This window comes from Rattus rattus, chromosome 13 (genome assembly GCF_011064425.1).
Source record: "Rattus rattus isolate New Zealand chromosome 13, Rrattus_CSIRO_v1, whole genome shotgun sequence".
NCBI lineage: Eukaryota > Metazoa > Chordata > Mammalia > Rodentia > Muridae > Rattus > Rattus rattus.
The window spans coordinates 40,217,675-40,232,560 of NC_046166.1; positions in this window are offsets into that span (position 1 = coordinate 40,217,675).

A 14,886-nucleotide genomic window follows, 5' to 3' on the forward strand; every position below is an offset into this window, starting at 1 on the left:
CTACCGTCTGAGCAGCCCCACGGGCCACTCAGTTCTGATTTTTCCACTTAATACCCAAAAGGCCTGCTATTGGAAACCTCTGGTGTGTGCATGAACATATATGTGAACATACATGTGAACGTATGTGCATGTGAAGGCCAGAGCTCAATCACTCACTCTGTGAGACCAGGTCCTTTGCTGAGCACACTCCATCCATTCAGTCAGGCTGACTGGCGGGGAGCTCCAGGGTTGCACCTGCCCCTGCATCCTCACCACCCCATTGCAGCCTTTTACATTGGTACTAGGGCTTTGAACTCATGCTTGTGTGGCAGACACTTTACTGAGCCAGTCCCCTCCACAAGTGTTTCTTGAACTGACACAGTCCAGGCCCTGGGTCTATGGTGGGGGGTAGGGGGTAAACAGATCTGTCACATCCCTGTTTTGTGTCATATGGAAATAGGGTTTTGGTAGAAAAAAATAATAATGGCTTAAAGAAACCATCTATAGGGATGGATTTAAATGTCTATGAGCCTTCATTTCTGTCCTAGTTGACTGTTACCCCCAGCAGGACATAGCCTAGAGTCACCTAAGAAGGAAATTCAATTGAAGGATCCCCCAGATCAGATTGGCCTATGCCTGGTAGGGGGTTGTCTTGATTGCTAACTGACGTTAGAGGGCCCAGCCCACTGTGGGTGGTACCATTCCCTAGGCTAGCAGTCTTAGAATGTATAGGAAAACTACCTAAGCAGGAGCCTACAAGGGAGAGAGCAAGCAGTAGTCCTTCTTAGTTTTTGTTTGTTTATTCAATTTTTTATTTTTATGTGTATGCACTTGTATGAGTTTAAGTGTCCTTCATGAGTACAGGATCCCAAGGGACGGAAGAGAGCATCATCAGACTCTCTAGAATTAGAGTTACAGATGGATGGGAGCCACCATATGGTGCTGGGACTTGAACCTGGGTTCTCTAGAAGAGCAACTAGTGCCTTAACCACTGAGCCATCTTTCCAACCTCATCCTCCATGATTGCTGTTTCAAGTTTCTGCCTGCTTCCCTGTCCTGACCTAGAACTATAAAGCTAAATCAAGCCCGATCCTCCTCTAAGTTGCTTTTGGTCAAAATGTTTTATCATAGCAAAAGAAAGGAAGTCAGAAGGGCACCCATGTGGGGCTCCTCAGCTCCACCACCCTATCCTGTCAAGCACTGACAGGCATACTTGGAGGCGAAGGAGGGGAAATGCTGTTTTAATTGCTTCCTGACTCCCTAAGCCTCAGAGATTCTGGAACATACTAAAGGAATTCAGATTACATGCCCGCTGACCTTTCTGGGGGATCCCCTGAAATAGCACATCACCCCAGTGCTGGCGCAGGGCTCTGGCAGATATGTAGTTCCACAGGAAGCAAGGCAGGGCTGCCTGGGTTAGGAGTGGGAGGGGAGCCCTGGCCTCCATTCCTACCAAGGTTCACTTGCTGCGGCAGGAACACCTGCGTCTGCAGACACAGTGCTCATTGTTTTCTCCACAGATCGTTCCACAACTTTCTTCAGAAAGGTGTACACGAGGGAGGGTTGAGGGCCGAGAATTTCCCTCTTCCATTTCACTGCAAAAGACACCAGGTACTGAAGTGGTGTTTTCTGCCCCGGCCTTCTCCTTTGAAAATTCATTTCCTAGGACACACCTGCTTCCTGTTTATTCCGAGACAGCATTCCAGAGCCGCTGACTCCCCCAGCGAAGGGGAGTCATTAGGGCTCAAACCCACCAGCCGCAGAGCCAAAGAGACACTAGTCCATCCAGGCTGTGTTCTTTTCCCACTGCTGCAACCAAATATCTGACCAGAAGCAGGTTAGAAGAAGCAAGGCTTAGTTACTCTGGCTTGCATTGTAAGGGACACAGCCTGTCACGCCGGGGAGGGCAGCGGGACAGTAAGTGAGAGGGCTCCGTTACATCTCAGTGTACTAGTGTGCTAGGTAGTGAAGATTTCAGGCAGGAACCTAACCTAGGTATGACTCACAAGCCCTGCACCTATGGCCCTACGTTGGCCAGCTAGACCCCATCTGCAAAGAGTAGCCCAGGCCCAGAAATCAGCGCCACCAGCTGGAGACCAAGTGTTAAAAATACATGAACGTGTTGGGGGAGACACTTCACATTCAAAACAGGACTTCCCTTTAAAATGGTGTTATCCAAAAGCATCACAAAGATTTCCAAGTTACCCCTCCAAGCCTCTTCCTATGGCACGAGCTGATGTAAGGAAAATGTTAAGAAGTTGGGCTCTAGAACCAGAAAACCCTGGGTTCAAAGCGTAACTCTGTAATTTAGGACTACGCAACCTTGGGTAACGTGACACCCTGTCTCCTGGTCTATGATAGATAATAAAACGTAAGTATTCACAAGGTGCCCGAGAACACTAGTGGCAATGTGTGGGATCCCACGACGCACAATGGGCTCTTGATAAATGAGCTGCTATTTTTACCTTGGAGTTTGTTTCCCCAACCCTCCTTCAGGGACTGTGAAAGATCAATGCTTCTGTACTTGGGTTCTTTGTTACTGTGCATGACCTGAACCAGGCTCCTTGTCCAAAGTTTTAAACAACTTGACTCTTCTAAACTTGGGGGTTTTGTGCCAGGGAAAGGGCTTGACAGGTAAGCTCGGCTCAATAGCAGGTCTGCGAAACCCATTGTTTCTCCTGAGACACAACTGAGTGGCCCTGTCTCCCACGCTGCTCTCTCACACTGTACCACCATATGCTGCTGACCCACTGGCCTTTGGGTGAGAGGATCCAGACTCTGGGCACTGAGCATGGCTCCTGCGGTCGCTGACCCATCTGCTCTACCACAGTAGGAGCTGAGAGGCGGGCACAGAAGCGGTGCTTTTGTTAGCTTTTGCCCAGCTCCTGTGGAAGGAGAGCTGTAGCTCTTATCAGGCTTCTGTCAGCATAGTCTGGGAGGAAATTTTCATTCTTAAGGGGAGACAGGTTTATGAAAGAGATTTCAAACATGAAATACTTTATACTGATTCCTGAATGTTTTCGTTCACCTACCCATCTACCTGCCCATCTACCAATCTCTCCATCCATCCATCCATCTATCCATCCATCCATCCATCCATCCATCCATCCATCCATCCATCCATCCATCCGTCTGTCCATCCATCTACCCATCCACCATCTATCTATCCACCCCACTCTCCTATTAATCCATCTACCCATGCATCCATCTAACCACCAACCCGTTCATCCATCTACTAACCCATTTATCTACCCATCAAGCATCCATCTGCCCACCCATTTAACTATTCACCCACCCACCTACTCATACACCTAAGATCTATTGTCTACTCATCCATGCAGCAGTCCATTGATCTCATTCTACATTAGGGCACCTGTGTTGGGTACTAATACGAGATGAATATTCTTTTTTTTTTAACATTTATTTATTATGTATACATCATACAGCTTTCTGCCTGCATGTATGCAACTACAGGCCAGAAGAGGGCACCAGACCTGATTATAGATGGTTGTGAGCCACCATGTGGTTGCTGGGAATTGAACTCAGGACCTCTGGAAGAGCAGACAGTGCTCTTAACCTCTTAGCCATCTCTCCAGCCCCAAGATGAATATTCTTAATTCAAACATCTGAAATCTAAAATGGTCCCAAATCTTTAAGCTTCTCGAGTGCTGACCCGACACGGTACGGTGGTTTGAATGGAAGTGCCTCCCATAGGCTTATATAGTTAAATGTTTGGTCCCCATCTGGTAGAACTGTGTGGGAAGGATTAGAAGGCGTGGCCTCTGGGGTAGATATGGTCTTGTTGGAGGAAGTATATCGCCAAAGCCAGGCCAGGCCCAGTCTTTCTCCTTCTCTCCCTCCCTCTCTCCTCCCCTCCCCCTCCCCTCCCTCTCCTCTCCTCCTCTTCATCTCCATCTCTATCCCCCTTCCCTCCCCCTCCCCTCCTCCTCTTCATCTCCATCTCTATCCCCCTCCCCTCTCCTCCTCTCCCTCTCTTCCTGCCTGCAACTTTCAGGTGTGAACTCTCATCAACTTCTCCAGCGCCATGCCTACTTGCCTGCTGCCATGTTTCCTGCCATGATGATTGTGAACCAATCCCCTGAAACTGTAAATAAACAAGCAAATGCTTTCTCTTATAAGTTGCCTTGGTCACAGAGTCTCTTCATAGCAATAGAACAGTGACAAGAAGGCACCACCAGTGGAAAATTCCGTACTTGACCTCATATGATAAGTCTTGCCAGGATGTGAGTGCAATGAGGGATGTTGTACTAATTTACCTTTAGGCTAGGTAGATAAGGTATAAATAAAACTAATTTCATAGTTAGACCTGGATCCCACTTTCATGATGTCTCAATACATATATAAGCGAATATTCCAGAATTTGAAAATCCCAAGTCAGGCGCTTCTTCTGCTCCTGCCTATTTTGGAGTAAAGAATACTGAGCCCAAAGTCTTTGTGACAGGTACATGATTTATGAAGGTTTGGAGACCTGAGGAAGGGGGGTCCTCACTGCCAAGTGGCTCAAAGACCTCTCAGGTGAAGAGCTTGCCAAAGATGCCCCCACGGCGGAGCTTTGCTTTACCAAGCATGCCAGGTGAAGGGGCCCGCTTTGCAGGTGTGGAGAAGCAGAGCTCATGTGAGGGCTGCACTCATCCCTCCATGGTTTCTTTGAGAAACCTCCCAAAGCCAAGGGAACTCTGTGCTTAGCCCCCTTCCCCTAAGCATTGAGCTTCGCAGGCTCTGCCCAACCTCCAGAAAGGTGTGTGACCAGGTGAATACAGATGGGTCTCAGAGTCTACCCTCAGGGGCAAAACCCAGGGAGCCTGCATTCACTGAGCACCAACTGTATGCCTCACACATGGCTTATGTGAAAGAGAGGCCATACCCTGAGGGAAGATGGCAAATGTACTCCTTTTATTCTTTCTTGAATTTGCCCTGCTACATTCTCTCCTGCTGGGATCTCTATAGAGACCTGCCATGGACATCTGGTCCTGGGCTAACTTGACGGATTTCAAACCACAGCACTGACAGAAATGTCAGCTAAAACAAATTCCCACCCAGCCCAAATTCAAAAGGCTAAATAAATAAATAAAGCACATTACCAGTGAGGAACTGTTGAGGAAGTCAGCACAGTTGGACCCTGCTGTTGACTTGCTAGGATGCCTTTACTTCCTGGAGAAAAGCCACACAAGGCTGACAAGATGGCATGACAGGTGAGGTCACTTGCCACCAAGCTTGTTGTCATGAGTTTGGTCCCCAGGACCTACATAGTAGAAGGAGAGAATCGCCTCTTACAAGACAATGATTGACAGCAGAGGAGACCTATAGCCAGAAGTGTAGCCAGGCATTAACAATTTCTCTTTTGAGGGGGGTGGTCTTTTGAGACAGGGTCTCACTGTATAACCCTGGCTGTCCTGGAACTCACTATATAGACCATGCTGACCTCAAACTCATAGAAATCTGCTTGCCTCTGTTTCTTGAGGACTGGGATCAAAGGTGTGGGCCACTATGCCCGGCTAATATTGACATTTTCTAAACATTGACTCCTAATGTCTGCCTTACATAACATGCCTTGCATACATCAAGCAGACAGAAAACACTCAGGCCTTTTCTCTGAGCTGCAGGCCACTGTAACACAGAAGGGGCAATTTGCCTTCTTTCTGTTGTGTGCGGTACCCAGAAAGAACAGACAAACTTGAGGCTGGAGAGATGGCTCAGAGGTTAAGAGCACTGACTGCTCTTCCAGAGGTCCTGAGTTCAATTCCTGGCAACCACATGGTGGCTCATAACCACCTGTAGTGAGATGTGGTGCCCTCTTCTGGCTTGTAGGCATATATGCAGGCATATGCAGTACATGTAATAAACAATTCTTTAAAACAAATAGACAGGCTTTATACTGCAAAGAGGCTCTCTCCTCTGTGCTGGGCTGGCAGTTGCGGTGAAGGTGAATGTCCAATGGAACAACCAGGAGACGTTCACAACCAACCCTGGGAAAACAAGAGGCAGCCACCACTCAGCTTTTCCAAGACCAAATTGTTGTTTTGTTTTGTTTTGAGAAGAGGTCTGACTCTGAAGCTCTGGCTGATGTCAAACTAGTAATACAGACCAGGCTGGCCTCAAACTCAGAGGTTTGCCTGCCTCTTTTCTGCCTCCGCCTGGTACTGGGATCGAAGGCATGCCACTATCCGTCTCTCTTGCTTTTCTGATCTTAGCAGCACTGAGTGGATCTATTCGAAGTTTCTGTGATAGGGAGACAAGGCTGACTGGACCCCACTCAGAGGTCTTAGTATTCTCCTTCTTCCTCTCTTCCCCAACTCTTATTCTCTCTCTCTCTCTCTCTCTCTCTCTCTCTCTCTCTCTCTCTCTCTCTCCTTCCCTCTCTCCCTCTCTTTCTCCTCTCCCTCTTTCCCTCTCTCTCCCCCCTCCCTCTCTTTCTCCTTCTCTCCCTGTCTCCCTCTCTCTCTCTCCTTCCCTCTCCCTCTTTCCTCTCTCTCCCTCTCTCCCCTCTCTCCCTGTCTCCTTCTCTCTCCCTCCTCTCCCCCCCCCTTTCTCCCTCTTCCCTCTCTCCCTCTCCTCTCTCCTTCCCTCTCCCTCTTTCCCTCTCTCCCCCTCTCTCCCTGTCTCACCTTCTCTCTCCCTCCCTCTCCCTCCCTCACCCTTTCTCCCTCTTCCTCTCTCCCTCTCCCTCTCTCTCCTCCCCTCTCCCTCTCCCCTTCCATTTCCTCTTATATGCCTCACCCTAACCGCCTCCATAGCCGCCATCTTCCATGCTCTCTTCTCCTTCCCATCTGCCTTCTACAGTCTCAGGAGAGGAAGGGCACCTCCAGGCCTGTGTGATAGGACTAATGTGGTGGTTTATCTTCCTAGAGCTTTGTGGCTTGGATCTCCAGATTGGTGCTGTTGGGAGATGGGGCCTAGCGGGAGATCTGTAGATCAAAGGGGGCTTCTCTCAGAGGAGAGAGTGGGATTTGCAAGTATTTCTTCTCCAAGCCATGATGTAACTGTTGCTTGTTCCTTGTTCTAGTGTCTGCTGTTGGTCTCACCATGAAGTGCTGCAGACTGGGGGGCAGGGGAGGGTCACCATAGAGCCACGCCATGCTATTAGAACTTCAAACTACCCAGAGGCTAATAAGCATCTTTCCTTCATGAGTACGGTGAGGAAAAAAAAAAGTCTGGTTGATACAGAACGGTCCCTCCTTGGACAAACCAGACACTGCAGCATTTCTTCACTGAATTCTGCTTCCCACATCCTGATATGGGCCAGGTCTCCAGCCACACCCGACCACACTCGGATAGCGCCTTTCCACCGTGGTTGGCATGCATGCTCGTGTTACAACCCTATAGGGTTACACAGCTGGTTTTATTTATGAAGATTAAGGCCAGCTGCCTCCCATCCTCCACCACCAGGCCTCTAACCCAAGTATCTATATCTTCATGGGCATCAGTAGGATGGCCCCGATGAATGCTGGGTTCTGGGAGGAACTGAGACGTTGAGAAGCAGAAATAGGAGACCAATTTCCAGACCCTAGATTTTTGAAAAATTAGTAGTACTAATTTGTTACTCAACTAAAAGTGACATCACTTATATAATTTATATTTGTTAGGAATTGTTTACATGGCCAGGTGGTGGCAGAACACATTTTAATCCTGGGACTCAGGAGGCTGAAGCAGGTGGATCTCTGTGAGTTCCAGGCCAGCAGGGTCTACAGAGTGAGGGAAGTCTAGGACAGCCAGTGATACAGAGTGAAACTTTGTCTCATAAAACAAAACCAACCAACCAACCAAACAAACAAACAAACAGAGTTAGTTACATAATTACAGTTATTAGGTGTGTGGTTTTATTTTTTAGAAAATTTTCACTTCAAATCGAGAACCTGTAAAGTTCAGGTGGCCCTCCTTCCACACATGTCCTTGGCCAATCTCACTGGGTCCGTTACACTAAAACTTTCCTCATTGTCCTCTGTGGAGAAAAGTCATGATGCTCAGACAGCATTCTCGTCTCCCCAGAATCAAGTTGAGGAATACGGCACAAGAACTGAGAGTCTGGGGTTGGGGATTTAGCTCAGTGGTAGAGCGCTTGCTTAGCAAGCGCAAGGCCCTCGGTTCAGTCCCCAGCTCCGAAAAAAAGAAAAGAAAAGAAAAAAAAAGAACTGAGAGTCTGTACACGAGCACACACAAACATGCCACACACGCAAGCATACATACACATACAAAGACACACACACACACACACACACACACACACACACAGAGGAGAGAACTTCATGTCATAGAATGGTAGGCACAACAGTTTGCAAGTCAGGTCCCCCTGATGGAGACTGGCCTACCCCCTACTTGGTTGACATTTACTTATTTATTTCTACTCAGTGTTGTAGAATGTGTGCACATGTGTATGGGTATGCATATGTCACAGTGTGTACGGGGGGGGGGGTCAGAGGACAACAAACCCCCCTCCATCATGTGTCTCGGGATGGAAGTCAGGCAGACAGTATTCATGGCAAGCACTTTGGCCTACTGAGACATCTCGCTAGCCTTGTGACGGTTCGTTATTAAATGTTGGCCATATTGGGTTCAGCAGTGCCTGGAGGCAGGGAAAGTGTTATTTCTGGGGACTGTGTGAGGATATTTCCACCAGAGGCAGACATTTGAATAAGCACACTAAGAAGGTTCATCCTCAAAGGGTGGGTGGGTACCCAACCTGTCCAAGGTCCAGACAGAATAAAACAGTGACAGATTCTCTCTCTCTCTCTCTCTCTCTCTCTCTCTCTCTCTCTCTCTCTCTCTCTCTCTCCCTCTCTCTCACTCTGTGTGTGCGAGAGAGAGAGAGAAAGGGGGTAGAGTGAGAAAGAGAGAGTGTGTGTGTGTCTGTCTGTTTGTCTCTCCCCCTTCTTCTTCCCTTTCTCCTGTCTCTTCCTTCTGTCTGTCCCATCCTCCTTTCCTCTTCCCCCTCCCTCTCCCTTGCTCTCTCTTTCTCTCTCTCATCTCTGTCTTTCTCCCTTCCCATGAGCTAGGGCATCCATTTTTCCCTCCTCAAATATCAGAACCCCTGGTTCTTGGGCTCAGAACTCAGGGTCTTATATGTGAATGCCAACCCAAGCCCATGACCTGAACCTCCTCTTCTGGGCCTTCAGTCCTGGACACAGCTCCCTCTTTCTCTGAGTTACGTGATGTGTATCACAGGACTTCCTATGTGAACCAGCTTGTAGAACGGATGTCTTCTAAACCCATATACATAACCTACTGGTTGTACTTCTCAAGAAGACTAGCATGAATGTCATTCTGCCACGTAGCTCTCTCCTCTTGTCTATGGTTTAAACTCTTGGAAGATAGATCAGACAGAAGAGAGACTGACAGTGAGTGACCAAGGACATGCTGTGTGACTTGTAGTACTGTCCCCTTTCCTGCCCCGACTCTGTTCCTGCCTGAATATTATGACCCAGATAGATGCTGCTGCTGCTCTGAGACAAATGGACGAGCAGTGTTTATTCTAAAGCATCTTAAGGAAGAGTCAATTCTCTGATAATTCTCTGCAGGATTGATTTAAAGTTGGAGAGATAGTGATCTTATGCAAGTCCCAGCACCCACAGTGCAGTGCACAGCTGTTTGTAACTCCAGTCCCAGAGGTATCTGACATCCTTTTCTGGCCTTCATGGGTGAAAGGCATCCACATGAGTCCATGAACACATATATAGCCAAGCACCCATCCACCTAGAATAAAATAGATTTTTAATACAAGGAAAAGCATTCTGAAGAAGGACAATGGGTTAGTAAGTTCAGGAGAGTCCAAAAACTTTAGGCCATACAGTGTGTGGTCTTTTCTGCTTCCTCTCCCCACTGTTTTGACGGACTTTGTTCTGCACATGCTCCTTTAATTCCAGCACTGGGGAGGCAGAGACAGGCAGATCTGAGATCGAGGGCTTCCAGTGTTCCTGTGCAAACAGGCTTCATTTACATGTTAATCTTCATGTATCTCTTTCTGGTCCCACTCATGTGTCAAATCTCTGTGGGTATCTGAGGCCCTAGGAATCCTCCATTACCCACCAACTCCCCCAGCAACAGGGCCTTGAAGATGAATGGCCAATGCTACAAAATTGTAAGCAGGGCATCCGGTTCCTGTGACAATCTTGCCTAAACCACAGGTCTCTCCTATTCGAAATATCATTTGCAATCAACACCCACCTCTATAAACCCAGCATCTCTCTTTTTTATGAAGTTTATATGAAGTGGAATTTATCAGTTGCAAAACACCAGCGATGCTTCAAACAGAAAGGAGATGGGCTGTTTTACGAATGCTAAGTCTTGGATGTATAACGCATCCCTTGCCCTGATGAAGTCTGGCATCTCCTGCCAAATCATAGGGACACAGTGAGATAACTCAAGGACACAGTGTTTGCAGAAGCGCGACTGCACACATTTACCCCAAAACCAGGGGACTGTGCTTCAGTGGGATGTTATCCATTTTGACTTCATGCCTGTGCACATGGGGACAACAGAGAAATCTAAAGACAGCAGAGTGAGTGAACTGCTCATGTGTATGTCTCAATATTTCGTTTCTTGTCTTAAAGTAAATTCTAAAATTGTGCCTGTTTCAGAGCCCACAAACCTGAATCTGTCTCTGCTCGGTACTTAGGTCTCAGGCCAAAGCAGGAAAAAGAAAAAGATAAACCAGACGAGGACCCGTTTTTCTGCCAACGAAACAAAACAAAACAGGAAAATGTATATTTATATTGATAAGCTCCGAGAGCCGTTCTGCAGATGGAGGTAAGGCAGGAATGGATGGACGTCTCCGCCCACTTTCTTTACCGTATTAGCTGCCTGACCCCTGTGAGTGTGTAAGTCTGTGATGTCAACATCAGAAACAGTCTGGGTTTGACTCCAAGGCCTGAGACAGACAAGAGGGAGCAGTGGGAGTTTATGGCCACTGCTAATTTATGCATATTCCCGTGCAAGGTGGAGGCCGGGGATGAATAAGTTGCATCGTAGAACCGCGGCCTTTTATCACTCAAGATCCCGTAGTTAGTCATTTAACGGGAAGAGTTCTTACTCCGGGGAGTGATGAAACCTGATCTATGTGCACCTTAATCACGCTGTTTCTCTTTCAAAGACATAAACACACACTCGCCCACTAATCTTGCAACAGCAGGCCCCGTGCTGAGAGCACAGTTCTCAACCTTCCTAACGCTGAGGCCCTTTAATGCAGTTCCTCGTGCTGGGTGACCCCAGCCATAAAATTATTTTTGTTGCTACTTCCTAACTGCAATTTTGCTACCGTTGTGAATCACACTTTAAATATCTGTGTTTTCCAGATGGTCTTAGGTGACCCCTGTGTCAAAGTGCATGTCACCTTCCCCCAAGGGGTTGAGACCACAGGTTGATAGCTGCTGACTTGGAGGATGGCCCCCCAAGTGCGGCAGGGCTCTGTCTTACGTATAAAAGCCTCGTGTCAGCCTTGCTCCTACCATTTCCCCTCCTGGGTTCAAGGTGGAAGACATTCCAGCAATTCAGGGCAGAGCATGTCAACCTTTTAAAAGAATATTGCTCTTGCTGGCTGATGGTGGCACATCCCATCGCTCAGGAGGCAGAGGCAGGAGGATCTCTCAAAGCCAGGCTGGTCTACACCGTGAGTTCCAGGACAGCCAGGGCTACACAGAGAAACCCTGTCTTAGAAAACATACATACATACATACATACATGCATACATACACACACATATACATACACACACATACATACACACACACACACACACACACACACACACACACACACAGTGTCTTAGTTTAGATGTACTGCTGTGAACAGACACCATGACCAAGGCAACCCTTAAAAGGACAGCATTTCATTGGGGCTGGCTTACAGGTTCAGAGGTTCAGTCCATTATCATCAAGGCAGGAACATGGCAGCATCTGGGCAGGCATGGTACAGGCTGAGAGTTCTGTATCTTCATCTGAAGGCTGCTAGGAACATACTGACTTCTAGTCAGCTAGGATAAGGGTCTAAAAGCCCACACCCACGGTGATACACCTACTCCAAAAGGGCCACACCTTCTAATAGTGCCACTATGTGTGTGTGTGTGAGTGTGTGTGTGTGTGTCTCTCTTCCTTGTCCCCACCGTTTCCTCCTAAAAGTAAACATTAATTTTATTTTTATTTATGTGCATGTGTGTCACATGTTGTATGTGTCTCTCTGTATGTACATGCTTGTGTGTATGGGTGCCCACGGAAGCTACAAGAAGGCATGGAATCCCATGGAATTGGACTTGTATAGTCAGCTCCCCAACGTGGATACCAGGAACTGAATTCAGGTCGGGCGGAAGGACAGCAAGTGCTTTAACCACTGGGCCATTCCTCCAGCCCCGTTTTTTTTTTTTTTTTTTTTTTTTTAATAATTGGTTCACTGACACCTAATATGAAAGTAATTACAAGTGATTCCTCTTAAGCCATCAAGAGAATTTCCTTCAAAACAGCTCTTTAGCCATACCCCGATTTGGTCAGGGGATGTGACATTTAATGGAGTTACACTCTGCCAAGGATGGGCGGGATATACAGACGCAGAAGCAGGCAACATATCCCTGGACAGATGCACAGCTCAAAGAGCAGGGCAGCCGCAGGGCGGTCTGGAGTGTCAACAACCTCCAAGTGTGCGAAGGGGAGCTCTGGCGGGGACAAGGCAGGTGGAAAGCCACTTTCTAAGGACCGAAAAACCCAAACTATAATTAATTTACCTCTTCCCTAAGGATGTGACTTCAGGAAGTCCCTTCCATCCTCTGGTCCTGCCACCTGTCTCACCCACCGAAGGGACAGAAAAAAGAGGCTCATGACTGTGTTTCCCACTGTGCCGAGTGAATAGATCCCAGCGGCCCGCAGGTCTGCACCTACCCTTGCATGCATACCTCAGCCTATGGTCCCCTGTAAACATACAGTATGATGAAGCAGGTGACATTTCTGCTTAGAAAGCGACTTCAAATGTTTTGCCTACTGCAGATGAAAAAATAAGAATGTAAAAACAAGAATAACTTCTCTTTTGTGTATGTATAGTGTCAAGTATCAAATCCAGGACCTTGCACATGCCAGGGAAGTACTCTGCCACGATGACCTAGCCTTGAGAAATTTAAATACCTTCTTCTAAGAGGACACAAAGTCCTTTCTTCCATTAGGATGAAGCTGGACATGACCATACCATGGGAAAAAACAAAATCCTATGAAAGAGAGAGTCCCTTCCGATGGGATGCGGACCAGAAGGACCTTCTGGTGGGATATGGACCACTGCAGGCTTCCAGTGGGATGCAGACCCATGTGCCCATGGATGCCATGGATGTGGACCGCTGTAGGCTTCCGGTGGGATGTAGACCACTGCAGGCTTCCGGTGGGATAGACCACTGCAGGCTGGCATGTAGAAGAATTAAAGTTGGGACTGCAAGGCTCTCTTCAACTCTTTCCTCTTCTGCTGCTCAAAGAAGGCCCAGAGTTTAGATCCTTCATGTCCGTATTCTTCTTGTGCAAAGTGCCTGGCTTCTCCAGTCCGGAAACTGTGCAGAACAGGGCTCTGCCTTATTTAAAAAAAGAAAAGGAAAAGAAAAAAAACACAATAAATACCATTGTATTCCAGTACCTTAAACAATGTGCTTTTTTTTTTTTTATTTAATGTATATGGGTGTTGTGTCTGCATGTATCTCTGTGCAATACATGTGCCCGTGGAGGCCAGAAGACGATACTGGATTGCCTGAGACTGGAGTTATTGACCAGTAAACTTTTGTGCTTTGAGCCCCTATATTTGTGGGAAGTTGTTGTGGGAGCCACAGAATACTCATTCCCTATCCCAAACCTCCCAACCACTTACCCTCTTTCTCTTGATCTGCCTTCTGACCCAGTGAATATCGTTCATAGGGCCCATGATCCTTTATAGGTGTTGTTAGCTCAGAGACTAGCACCGAGAGATCAGGAGGAGGGGGAGCATTTATTCCCCTGTCTCTCTGACCCCCCGACCCCAAAGACAGGGTTTCTCTGTGTAGCCTTGACTGTCCTGAAACTGGCTCTGTAGACTAGGCTAACCTCAAACTTACAGAGATCCCTCTGCCTCTGCCTCTGCCTCTGCCTCTGCCTCTGCCTCTGCCTCTGCCTCTGCCTCTGCCTCTGCCCCTGCCCCTGCCCCTGCCCCTGCCCTGCCTCTGCCCCTGCCCCTGCCCCTGCCCCTGCCCCTGCCCCTGCCCCTGCCCCTGCCCCTGCCCCTGCCCCTGCCCCTGCCCCTGCCCCTGCCTCTGCCTCTGCCTCCCGAGTGCTGGGATTGAAATTGTGCTCCACCACCATCTGGCTTCACTATTCACTCTCTTGTTATACATGTGGTGCCTCTACTCCACTTTGGTCCCTCTACTCCCTGTCCCTTTGGTCCAGAGGCTGATCTCAGCTCAGCGGCTGTGTGACCTAAGTTGTTACTTTGTGTTTATGCTTCCAACCCTGACTGATAGCTTAAATCACCTTTCCACTGTCACGTTAAACCGGTTCATTGTGTGTGCCACCAAAATTTATTCATAACGCACAACTTAACTTAACCACATTTTCGCAATTATGCATACGAGTTGCTTCAGCTTTTCGCTCATACACAGGGAGCATCTTCGTCATCAAATCACTTGACGTAGCCATGTTTCTTTAAGATAAATTTCTAGGAATAGACTCATTTGAACAGATAATCTAAAATACCGGTTATTTAACGTTACTAGTTAACATCAGGTGGTAATGTGATGTTCATTGGTAATTTTGGTCAGAGCTCCTGACATATAGTGTGCCTGTAATGCTGTATTAACTTATACACCCATCATAGAGGACAAAGAGTTTTGCCTGGCATGGAGTCTAAGGTCCAGGGGTCCCAGGCTTCATTACCAAATGCACATTGTGAGTGAGAGGAGATGAG